The sequence below is a fragment of the Condylostylus longicornis genome, unplaced genomic scaffold (assembly GCF_029603195.1).
Source record: "Condylostylus longicornis isolate FDR11 unplaced genomic scaffold, ASM2960319v2 ptg000022l, whole genome shotgun sequence".
NCBI classification, from domain to species: domain Eukaryota; kingdom Metazoa; phylum Arthropoda; class Insecta; order Diptera; family Dolichopodidae; genus Condylostylus; species Condylostylus longicornis.
Window position 1 is genome coordinate 4,946,000 of NW_026577991.1, and position 12,123 is coordinate 4,958,122.

General features: G+C 25.9%; 1 protein-coding gene across 4 annotated transcripts in view; it reads left to right on the forward strand.

Moving 5' to 3' along the window:
- LOC129606790 (adenylyl cyclase 78C) overlaps positions 1-12,123 on the forward strand; it is a 98,415-nt gene that overhangs the window by 20,542 nt on the left and 65,750 nt on the right. Inside the window, exon 1 of one of the 4 annotated variants that reach the window (XM_055517347.1) lies at positions 8,220-8,313. The exons of 2 other annotated variants lie outside the window; for them this stretch is intronic. The gene's annotated coding sequence lies outside the window, so the exon portion shown is untranslated. Of the gene's footprint in view, positions 1-8,219; positions 8,351-12,123 lie in introns of those variants that run through there. One more of the 4 variants, XM_055517346.1, reaches the window with a different exon arrangement.

A 12,123-nucleotide genomic window follows, 5' to 3' on the forward strand; every position in this document is an offset into this window, starting at 1 on the left:
ATATTCCTTATAAAAGGGATCTTTTAGATAAGGATTGGCTTTAAAAATTATTATTTTTATAGAAAATTGCTTAATAATAACAATAATAAAGTTTATAAAAATTTCTTTAATTAGAAAACTTTTCTGAATATATTTATTATGTGATATTTCATCTTTATTAAATTGTTGCCTAGTGATTTTTAAACATTAAAAGCAAAAAAAAAAAATATTAATTTGTACGTAGTAATAGAATGAGCAAAAGTACTCAATATTTTATTTAATATTTAAGTAATAAAATCTATTAAGAATTCATTATTTTATTTAGAAACTTTTTATTAAATAATTAATGTATAGAAATTCGAAGCAAACCAAAAAGGAAAAAAATTGTGAAAAAAATAAATTTAAATAAGAAACCTAAGACCACTTATCGAATTTAAAACACTAGCGTATTGATAGGAAAACTAAAACAATTATTACTCCCGTAACAATATGTTCAAGTTCTTGAATTATACATAGGGCTGACGAGATATTACGAATTAAATAAGAGGAGAAATATTCATCGCTTGAAGATATTATAATACCACAGACGACTAAAATTGTGTTTGCTGTATATCTGTGACAATCCACGAATAAAACTGGTGTCAAATGCAACATTTTTTGACAATACTGCAATAATTGCTGTATGACAATGTGTAAGTGGGGTTATGTACAAAGTTTAGAAATCCAATAATAAGATAGGTTAGAAAAAAGTTAATGAAATTCAATTAAATCGTTTCATCTAACTTCACTAACTTTCAATTCAACTGTAGTTGGCTATGACGCTAGATGGAAGGAGCATATAAGAAAGAAAACATTTCTCATTAAATGAAAAATAAAGACAATTTTAAACAACTTCCCGGAACGAGACTCTTCTTATATTAAAATTTTCATACACCATAAAATAATCAAACTCACTTACTGTTGTATTACCTTATTACTATTGTTAAATGCAAATGTAGGGTAACATATAACATTACGTGGACCTACTTTAAAAACAATTGAATCAAAAATTAATGAAGTTCAATAGAAAAATATTAGAACACATAACGGTTAATCGTTGTTGACTACTTTTGCAGGATAAATGTAGTTAATCTTAATAGTGAATAAGAGTACCGGTCTTTCGTCTTTAATCAGCAGAACCTTTCGAAATTCTCACATTCTATAGAATGCGGAACAAGAAAGTGAGAATTTTTACTTTCCTCTCTTCTTAATTATTATTTTCATTATCTGTTATATAATTTCGTTTAAATTCTTTTAATAAACATTCTATATTAGATAATGTCGAAATTATTTAATTAAATTCTCATTAAATGTAATAGAATAAAAATTACAAAATATTGTTGTGATGTATGCGTTGAACAACTCAATTTAGTTTTAAATAGCTTAATTTCTCACGTATATGTGAAATTTTTTTATATATACGCATATAACAACTATTCATTTGTCCATTCGATTCACTCATATTTGTTATACATAAGTTGATCCAAAATTATAGCCACCACATACAATTGAATAAAGTGAGTAAATTTTATTTCAGAATAGAAAAAAAAAACTTACAAATTTAATTTGTTTTTGTTTACTTTTCCATTTATAACACAATTTTCATTCTGTTATACTTAATGAAATCGTTTCTATAATTCTTTGATTGTGTACTACTATAATAATTATCAAGAAAATATAATTTAACTTTTTTTTTTATTTTATTTTTTGTATTGTAAAATCATTCATTTGAAATTTAAAGCTGTCTTACGCCCCTCATTCCAGTCTCATCACATTTCTGTTCAATTTACTTTTTTTGTTTGTAAAACTTTTAAGTCGGTTATTATTGTAATTTGTCGTAAATTGAAAAGCTTTCATTATGTAGTAACAAAAAAAAAAATTGTGTAATTTATCAGCTTCAATTGTTACTTTGATGCGAAAATGATTGAAAATTAAAAAGTATAGAAAAAATGGCGATATAATTGTGGAAAAATTTCGCATATAAATACGTACATGAATTTAATTTTAGTAAACATGTGTAATGAATTAGGAATGTTGGTTTGAGTTCAAAATATGAGATTTTACAAAATTTTATAACCAAGATAATTTCAATCAATAATATACGAGTATTAGGAAATTTCATTGATGAACTTTGAGCGTAAGTAAAACAGTGTAAGGTGACAAACATTCAATATGAAAATTAAAGTGATAAACATTAAGAAGTAGAAATATAAGTTTCTTTTCAATCGCCGGATTAAGATGCACCAGTCAGCTGCCATTCCTCACTCGAGTTTAGAGTTGTGATCCGAAACACTGCCACTCATCACTTAACCAGCTGAAAAAACCTACCCTTTTCTAGAAATATCACACGGATGATGCCGAAAGCTTCTTAAATCATGGAATTGGTATTCTTTCAAAGAACATCTTCTCAGTCACGTATTCAGACGAAGACACTCGCAGAACATACAGAAGGTATCTCAAAACCGTAACGTACTAGAAAAGTATTGAAAAATATCGTACTAGATAATCTTCAGCTGACTAAGAGTCAGCTTAATTAACAAACATCGTCCCATTAATATAACAACTGCAGTAGGAACCCCAAAAAAATGGAGCGGTTACCTTACCAATGCAAATATTTCTAATGTCGTCAGCTCAATCTGCAGCCTTAATTTCCATTTTCGATCACAAATTTATTTATCCATCTATTGCTTCAAAGTTTTGCTTGTTGTTGTCGCGAATTTCGATTACTAATTTTTAGGAAATTCACTCTATATTTTCAAATAATTTGTATATAAAATAACATTTAAGCAGCTTATAAAATGCTTTAAAATTACTGTTAGATGTTTTGCAATTTTCTTTTATCTAGTTTCAATTATCACTTTCAATTTTTATTATACTTGTATAAATAAATCAATAAATTAAACATGCTTTATTGATTTTAAATATTGGATTTTGATAATGAATTTAATTGGAAAAATAAAAAGTAGAAAAAGAGCAAATAAGCATTGAAAAAGAGATAAAAATGAAAATTTTCTGCTCTTAATGTGAAACAGGATAAAAAAATCAGTAGAAATTTGTAATAAAATAGTTAAGTTTCAAATATTTTCTATTCCGATAAATAAATTTGATGAAGTTGCAAAAAGAAAATCCACAAAATACAAAAGTTAAAATTTTCTCACGTTCTAAATTTATTTTAAAAGATATGAGAGATGATTTATGATTATAAAAGTTTTAAGTTTAATGAAAAAAGTTTTAAAAATGTAAGAGAATAATAAATTTGAATAATTATACCATATAGGATATCGATATATAAGGAGAAATATTATATTTGACCTCGAAATTGTTGTTCAAATTTCTCTATTTTATTGATTATGTAGTTTATTAATTGGGGGTCGTCTATTCTTTAAATTCTTTAAAAGAAGAGACTCAAAAATACAATTTAAGTTATCATTAGTAATGTAGTGTATAGTTACCCTATGAAAAGAGGTATTTTATTTCTAAAATATATCCATTAATTAATTATAAACATAAGCCTTTACTTTTACATATGATTGCATTTGTAGAAGCTCGATTAAACTTAGAGTGTTATGAAATTGAAGATAAAAATTTTGCAAAATTTAATGGAAAACAACTCAGCCGGTGGAGGAAATACAAGAAAATTTTGTTCTATTAAAATAAAGTACTTATTAAATAAAAAGTTAAGAAATTTATACTAATTTAACTTCTATTTTAGGAGAAAAACGGTTTCCATTCAATTCTATTAAAATTTGAAAATTTTAATTCAACCATATGAGGAGGAAGCGGGGATACTAACCACTATACTACCGAGTAAAATTCAATTGCCATTGGTTTACAGTATTCTATGATAGGAGAATTAAATATTGATCCTCCTGCGTTTACAGAAATTACTATTACAATCAGTGTACAAAAGCAACAGAGATTATCGACAGTGATTGTCATACTTTTCATGACAAAATATGTACAAGCGATAAACAACCAGGCTCAAATAAGTAGACTAACTTCCACGTTTCGGTTTTAAAAAACCGCTCGCCTGCCCTTATACGGGACGCCCACCCTTCTACCCACTATAGCCAACTAAGCCTTCACTTAGAATCTTGACAGACCATAAAAGTGCTCACGCCTTTTTTTAGGCAAAAAATTTTCTAATGGAAAAACTTAATGTTTCTACTTTAATTTCTAATTTTCATTAAATATTTAATTTTTATTCTATGCGATGCTTACCAAAATCGCTTCTTTAATCGCTTAAATATTTACGTAATTATTGAAAAAAACAAGAAAAATAAAATTTTTATCCTAGTTAATTCCTTTTCGGAAAAAAAAAAATTGAAAATAATAAAATTTTTTATTCAATATGTTTACAGCATTTTATATATAGAATGTTTTAATTAATCTACCATATTCACCACATTCACCAATTATATGAATACCTATACATATGTATATTTAAATATACAAAAGTGTATAAGAATGAATCACGTATTATGAAAATATAGGAGTGAAATTATTCTATCGTCACCAATGAACTAAATAAATAAAAATAGAAAAAATATTATGTATGTATTTACAAAAACTTCTATTTTCTATTAAAAATAAAAGAAAGCACAAAACAAAACAAGAATAGAACAAAAAGCTCATCCTGTTGAAGGAATTATAGAGAAATTTCTAATATGATGGTGCAATAATAATGTTATACGACATATGGTGTGGTATATAACTTATTCTTCTTATTCAAACAACTTATATATTTTATGTATATTTATACAGGATGTTTTTTGGTTTAAAAAAGAAAATATTTTTCTATCTCAGTTTTTCTTTTAAATTTAGATTGTCTCAACGAGTCCTAAAAGAGTGATTTCTACTAAATGCTTCCACTAGTCCGACTTGATGCTAAATGAGGGAAAAACTAAGATTTTAAAAATTAAATACGCGTTAGTAATAAACAGCCGCAATACAAAATATGTTAGTTTTCTAATATCGTAGAAGAAGTAATAAACATTAAGCTGGAAAAATTAATATTATGCAAGCCCTCGATATCAATAGGTGATAAATAGGTGATTTTTGCGGCAAAATGTCATCTTCTTATTACACATATACAGACCTTCATATGTAATCCATAATTTTCCGACCACTCATTCCGAACATTTTTTGACACCTACCCGTATATTCTAATAATCATTATCCACTTTAATGCGAAGCATTCTGTACGTAATATACAATTATTTCCGCACCTTATATTTGCATACTTACTTAAGTTACAATATTATAACAATCTTATTATTTTATTAAATAAAAAATAAAAACAAGTATAATTATGGAAAAGGGGAGTGTCAATAATAAAAAAAATTTTTATTGATATTGTCAAATTGTATTTTCTCGAAAATATATAGAACGGATTTTAAACTTAAATATTTAGTATAAGATCATCAGCTTAGGATCTCTATGTAACATACTACATACATATTGTGTCTATACACAATAGATCAAAGAAATTACAGGCATGTATATTCGAAAATTTAACTATCATATTATATATGAGAAAAAAATTTTCTCGTTTAAAATTTCAACTTTATTTTAAATTGAAAATACAAATTGTGAATTTTGCTCTCACTCTCATTTCAAGTTCGACTGCGAACCTGACTGTGATTTTGCCTTCAATTTTGGCTACGGCTTATACTTCGATTTTGATTCTGACTGGTACTTGCTCGAGTTCTGTTTCTAATTTGAACTCCGCGTCAACTCCATTTTCCATTACCACCAGTACGACACTGACTCCGAATTTTACTCCGAAAGTCAGAGATAACATACAATAATTCTTATAATTTTTTTATTCTAATTTTTAAATTTTATAGAAATGCAAAAACGGTTAAAGCCCTAGGCCCCTTCCTCATTCTCAACAATTGTAGTTAACCGGTCAATTTATCAATTTTTTACATTGAAATTCTTAAGGCGGTATTAATTTTCGATTAATTGTATAACATACCAATTTTTACCTTAAAATACATTAAGTTAATAAGTAATTTATACTGAAATTCTGTAGGAGACGGGGCGCCACGAGACATGCGAAATATATAAATGTTTAAAGTACGTTTTAAGTACCTCTGATTTATCCATTATTATCGGGTATTGGAAAAAATGCGATAACAGAATAAATTTGCATAAAATATGAATATATTGCTAAAAGAAAGTTATTTTAAGAAAAAGTGGAGACGCTTTAATTGTTAATGTCCTTAATTTCATGACGCATATTGTTATAACGTTTAAATGCTAATGCATTCTTTTATTGTATATTTTATAATAAAAATAACTTTTGTATATTTGACAACAAGGACAACATATTCTTTTGATTCTTTATTCTTTTCTATTTTGTTTTTTCATTATCAAGGCTATTAAGCGAAAACGTTTCATTAATCATTAGTCAAATTTCTATTTGCGGAAGAAAGAAAAAAAAAAACACAATATTAGACTGCAAAATAAAAATTATGAAAATTTATAAAGAAAAATAACGGAAAGAGGGGAAGGGGAGGGAGATAAGGCTATTACAATGGTATTGAAAATGCTTCTGCTTTTATTTTATTAGAAAAATATTAAATTAAGCTCAGCTTAGAAAATAGATTTTTAGAAAATCATTTTATTTAATGATTCTTTTATTTGAATTTTCAAACTTTTTAACCAGATAAATAATAAAACTTTGGTATTCAAGTAGTTACAATTCTACTTATTGTATTCTTACTTAATTGTATTCTTACAATTCTACAAATTATTGTATTCTTACTTAACAGATTTAAGAAAAAATACTTTTACTGCAATAATTAATTCATAGATTTCTTTACAGTGCTTAATACCTTAGCTAAGTTACAAACTAAAAGAGATTTTAAATTAACCGTGTATCATAGACCCCTAAAACTATGCTATTTTTTCTATTCTTTAAATAGAAATAAAGAATTCAGAAAATTTTTGTCTCTTACTATTAAGTAAGTGATTATTAATTAATTGTGAATAATAAGGGATAAGAAAAAAAAAATTTCAAACCTTTATAATTAAATTTTCATATTTTTTCCATTAATTTTGTTAAAACTATTAAAAATACTTTTTATCCTTTTCTTTTTCTGTTCTTACATAGCATTTGCGTCAAAGTTGCGCCGCAAAAAGGAAAAAAAAATTATTATTCAAATCGAGTGTTTTGCTTTGCATAGTCTATAGATAAACATAGAGTTTTTTTTTTGCAATAATAGTAATTTTAATAATTACTATAATTTTTAATAATTAAGTACAGTAATTTTAATATTTATAAACATTTTCAAGACACCAAATAAATATTTTGAATTAGAATATTAAGAATAACAATATTAGAATGCAGTGAGATTTTTATGTAAAGAACACCTTAAACAAGATAAGTTTTATACATAATTCTCAAATTTACATACAATAGAATCTCTATATGTCGAACACTCTTAATACTGCAAATTTCGTTGGTATACCACAGAAATTTCATAATGTCTGCATTAAAGAATCTACATCACAAACAATTATAATCTATGTCTAAATATATTATAAATTATGTAATAAATCAGAAACTGTCCCAGCTTAGTGAAATGTTCGCTATATGGAGATTCTACTGCATATTTATATTTCAATACTATAAACCTTTTATGACAATTATTTATAAATAATCAAATATAGACGGTTAATACTTATCTAAATTTCGTTTTTCCCCTTAAAACTCAATCAAGGATTTTAGAAATCTCTTATTGTACATAGATTGGATAGATACGTAACGTGATTGGTGTATTACATGCTCAGATTTAAATTTAACAGTACATAAAACTTTTCATTTTGAATTTAAAAATTTAACTCATATATTTATGGGGAGGGGGGGGGGGGGGGTGGGAAGGGGTTATTGACCAACTGGTTGATAATCTCTATAATATTATAATTTTCCTGCAAATACATTATATAAAATACCTTCGTATAAAAATCTCTTCCATTTAAAAAGCAAAAAATTATGTAGATGACCTTTACTTTGAAGGTCTTTCAACTTTAACTTTTGATTATTTATTATTTTGTAAATATTATAATTTTATCTTTACAAAGTTAAAGTTTCTTTTGCCACCTTTTAAAAATTTTACCATGAATATTCTTTGTTACATTTATTATAAGTATGTGTAAAATAATATTAAATTATATATTTTTTTTACTTGTAGTTCCATGATATGGCATGAGTATAAGTTTCAGCAATCATTTGCGTTTATTTTGGGAAAGATGATTCAATGGAACAATATTGAGCAGTGTGAAATGGTATGAAGTATATTGTTCAATGGAACAAGATTGAATGGTATGAATAACACTCGAATTACTGACCACATTTTATAAGTTTGACAAAATGATTTTTGAAAGTTGCAAACATTTATACAAATTCATCTTACCTTATCTGTGGTTCGCAAATCAAATGTTGCTAACGAACTTGTATGATTCCATCAAAATTTAATAAAAGTTTGATTTGCAAGAGGCATTGTTTGATGCGTATAACCAGTTTTGTTTGATTGAATAAAAACATATTGTAGATTGTAGATATATACAACGGAGGCAACTGTGCACCGCAACCACGTATAAGAATTTATTGTGCGCCCTCTAATCCCCCACCCAAGTTTGAACCAAAACATGTAGAATATTGTTTGATTCTCATCCAGCTAAATTCATGTTCTATTATAATTGTTGTTTATTCCTGTTTTAGTAGGGACAAGAAATTTGCATCGTCCTTTGATGATTAATATTAAATTATTTGTGAGACATTTGTTTGACTTTTCATTTAAATTGTTTTACCGCAGTTGACACCAATCAAATGTGATGAATTACTCTTTGTAATTTGAATTATAAATTACCAGTACTTATATATGATGAATTATTTTGCACCTTTGAATTTATAGAGTTATGAACTTAACCACAATATAAATTATTTTCTGATCTTTCAACATTTTATATATTAGGTTACCATATAATTATGTGGGAGTTCTTCCTTAGGAAACTACATAATATGACCACATAATATAAATTGAGAAGGTGTGTCCTTGCGGCATTATTAGAGATTCACTATAGGTACATTTACATAATTAATATTACATTGTATACTAACTACTACTGTCCTCTTTTTTTCTAAAAATCGGACATTACAATGTAAAATGCTAAAAAAAAATAAAAGAAAAATTAAAAGGAAGGTAAAATAAAACCGGAGAATTTTTTTTTTTGAACAAGATAGTACAATTAAATAATGTGTGACAATTAGCATAAAAGAGAACTAAAAAGGATATTCTAGGATAAGTAAATAAGGATCAACATAGAAAATGAAAAAAAGTACTTTATTTTTTTCTCTCTATTCATTCTTGTTTATTTTTTCTTGCTGTTTTTTTGCAGTAATCTTAAAGGACTCCCCTTTATTTTTTTATTCATTGGGGGTTCAAATGTTCTATAGAATTTTAATTTTTTTTTTCTTGTTTTTATTATTATTTGCTTCTCAAGGATATTTTGGCACATGGTATATTATTGTAGGTTATGTGTAATGAGGTTAAATACCTGTAATCAATCTTTAGGTGTTAATACAAAAGGAAAGAGGAAGAAGAAAAATATAAAAGCATAAAATGAAAAGTGACGGAAAAAGTTTCAAAATAATGAGTTTTTACACCTTATTAAAGTGTTGAAAACATTTTGGTAACATTATTGGGTGGTGGATAATAAAAAGAAAATGAAAAAGATTTTGTGGTTATATTAAATGAATTTTTTATGAAAAATGTTTTGACTACTGCACGTGCAATTTAATAACTTATGTTCATGAATATTAGAATAACTGGAGCTAATAATTTTTGAATTATTTGTGATTTATACTGCTGGATTGTTTTGAAGGTGAATTTAGTGGTAATTTTGCAAAAAAATATTGCTGAATAAAATTTATTTTTTTGAAAAAAATCTGATTTGACCTTGTTTTTGTAGCAGTCTAATTGTGTTAATGCGAGTTAGTTATAAAATACTTGAGTTTCAGTCAACACGATTAAAATAGGACTAAATTAAAGAAAAATGAGTCTTTGAATTCGTAGTTTTTAACGTATTACGAATATTTTCGTTCCGGCTTCCATTTAAAACTTTTTCGAATATATAAAAGTAAAAGAAGGAGTTGCGGATAACTGATCCTCACACAGCGCTTGGATTTCTTTGAAAGGTAGGTCTCGGAAAGGCACAATAGATTCAACTTATGATGGGCTGATATGTATTGTCACCCTGTTCTTGCAATCTACAATCTAGTGCGTACTACCGAGCAACTTTAAAAAAAAACAATATTTTAATACAAATTCAATTACAAGGGCGTGATTCTTCCTACACAATTAAATTAAACTTCTCAATTTAACAATTTATTAATTTCTAATTAAAAAATTTTATATATTCTTCTTCCTCCAATATTAGATTAAAATATAAATAGAATTCTATGTGTAAAATATTACATTTGAAAAAAAAATTACATATTACAATCAATATGTATGAAAAATATTTATTTTTACATTTTAAGGCTGAAACTTTTTTAAATATTGGTGACGTCTTGATCATTTACAACACTTAAATAACTTACGAATGATCTAATTATAAAAATATCAGTATATGAGCAACAAGTGTTTTTCTTTCTAATATTTTCCCCCTCATTTTTCTAATTTCTTAGATTATTTCTATTGACCTTGAGTCTTCAAATAGCGATTGCGACAACTTATTGTGTGCCTAGATATACCGGGTTCTTTAACTATTTTTAGAGTTTACTTTTATACTTAAACTTGTGTTTTTCAATATACTTAGCATTATTTCAGGTATAATGCGAGGATATCATTATTTTCATATATATATATATATATATATACGAAAATAAGAATGTTGGTTAATATTTTGTTTGTAGTGTAAATATTTTGTTAGTAAATTTATTTACCTTGTTTTTTTTTTTTGATAGTAGACAATATATTGTATGGCTACAAAAAATAAACAAAATTCGATAAGATTCTTGTATAAACAAAATAAAAAAATTAAATTTTATTATTTTGTGTTTATTCAATATTAGCCGAAAAAAAATTGAGGTACTTTAATGGGAAAGTAAATTATAGCTTATATAGTGTGAAACAATACGAAATGTGTAAAATTATTGAAAAATTATTGCTTTAAACCGTAGAATAATAAACTAAATTAAAAAAATAAAATAAATGTTGTTCGTATATTAGTTCTACGAATAGCTAGGAAAAGGATAGTCCGCTACGCCTCTCTCTGAGATAAGCTGGTATTAGAGAGAATTCCTTTGTAGCAGCCAGTATGCTTTCAGGCTAACATATAGTGCACTGAGAACAAATCGTGTAATACCCACCCGATTGAATGGTAAAATTTATTGAAGAAAAAATTATTGCCGTTATTTCAAGCATATTGAGATTCTCTTAGTTTTCAGATCTCTCTCTCTCTGGATTTTTTTCGGTGTATAGTTAAATCTGTCATACTGCCCATCGGTATTTTTGTCATGCTTATCGCCTTTGCAACTCATGTATTTACTGCACTTAATCGTCCTCACCGCACAAAAATTGAATATCGCCAGAACAGAGCCTGATATATTAGAATAATGCTTAAATATTTCCTATTTTAAATTTTTGTATTAATTTTGTAATAATTAATGCAAATTTAGTTTCAAAATTATTTCATATTTTTTAAATATATGCAACAAAATCTAAAAATAAAAAATTTATTATTTAACAATAATTTTTAATCCAATAAATAAATTTAATTTTGTTTTTTTCAAATTCGTTTACACGTAAATATTGTATAAATCATGAATAAACAAGTAATGTGCGAATATGCACATTATTAAAGATAATGACAAAAATATTATTATTGAAAATAATGTTGTGAAACATGAAAATGTTTATCAACATTCCATTGTACGTGAGCTAAATTTCATGTTATTAAAATGTCATTTTTAAATTTAGTTTTTTTTTTTGTTTTGTATAAAGTAGATAAATTTGTTTCTAATACAGTGTTTGCCATAAAAAATAATTTAGTATTCACATAGATCTTCATTTGAGTAACGTGTGGGTGCAT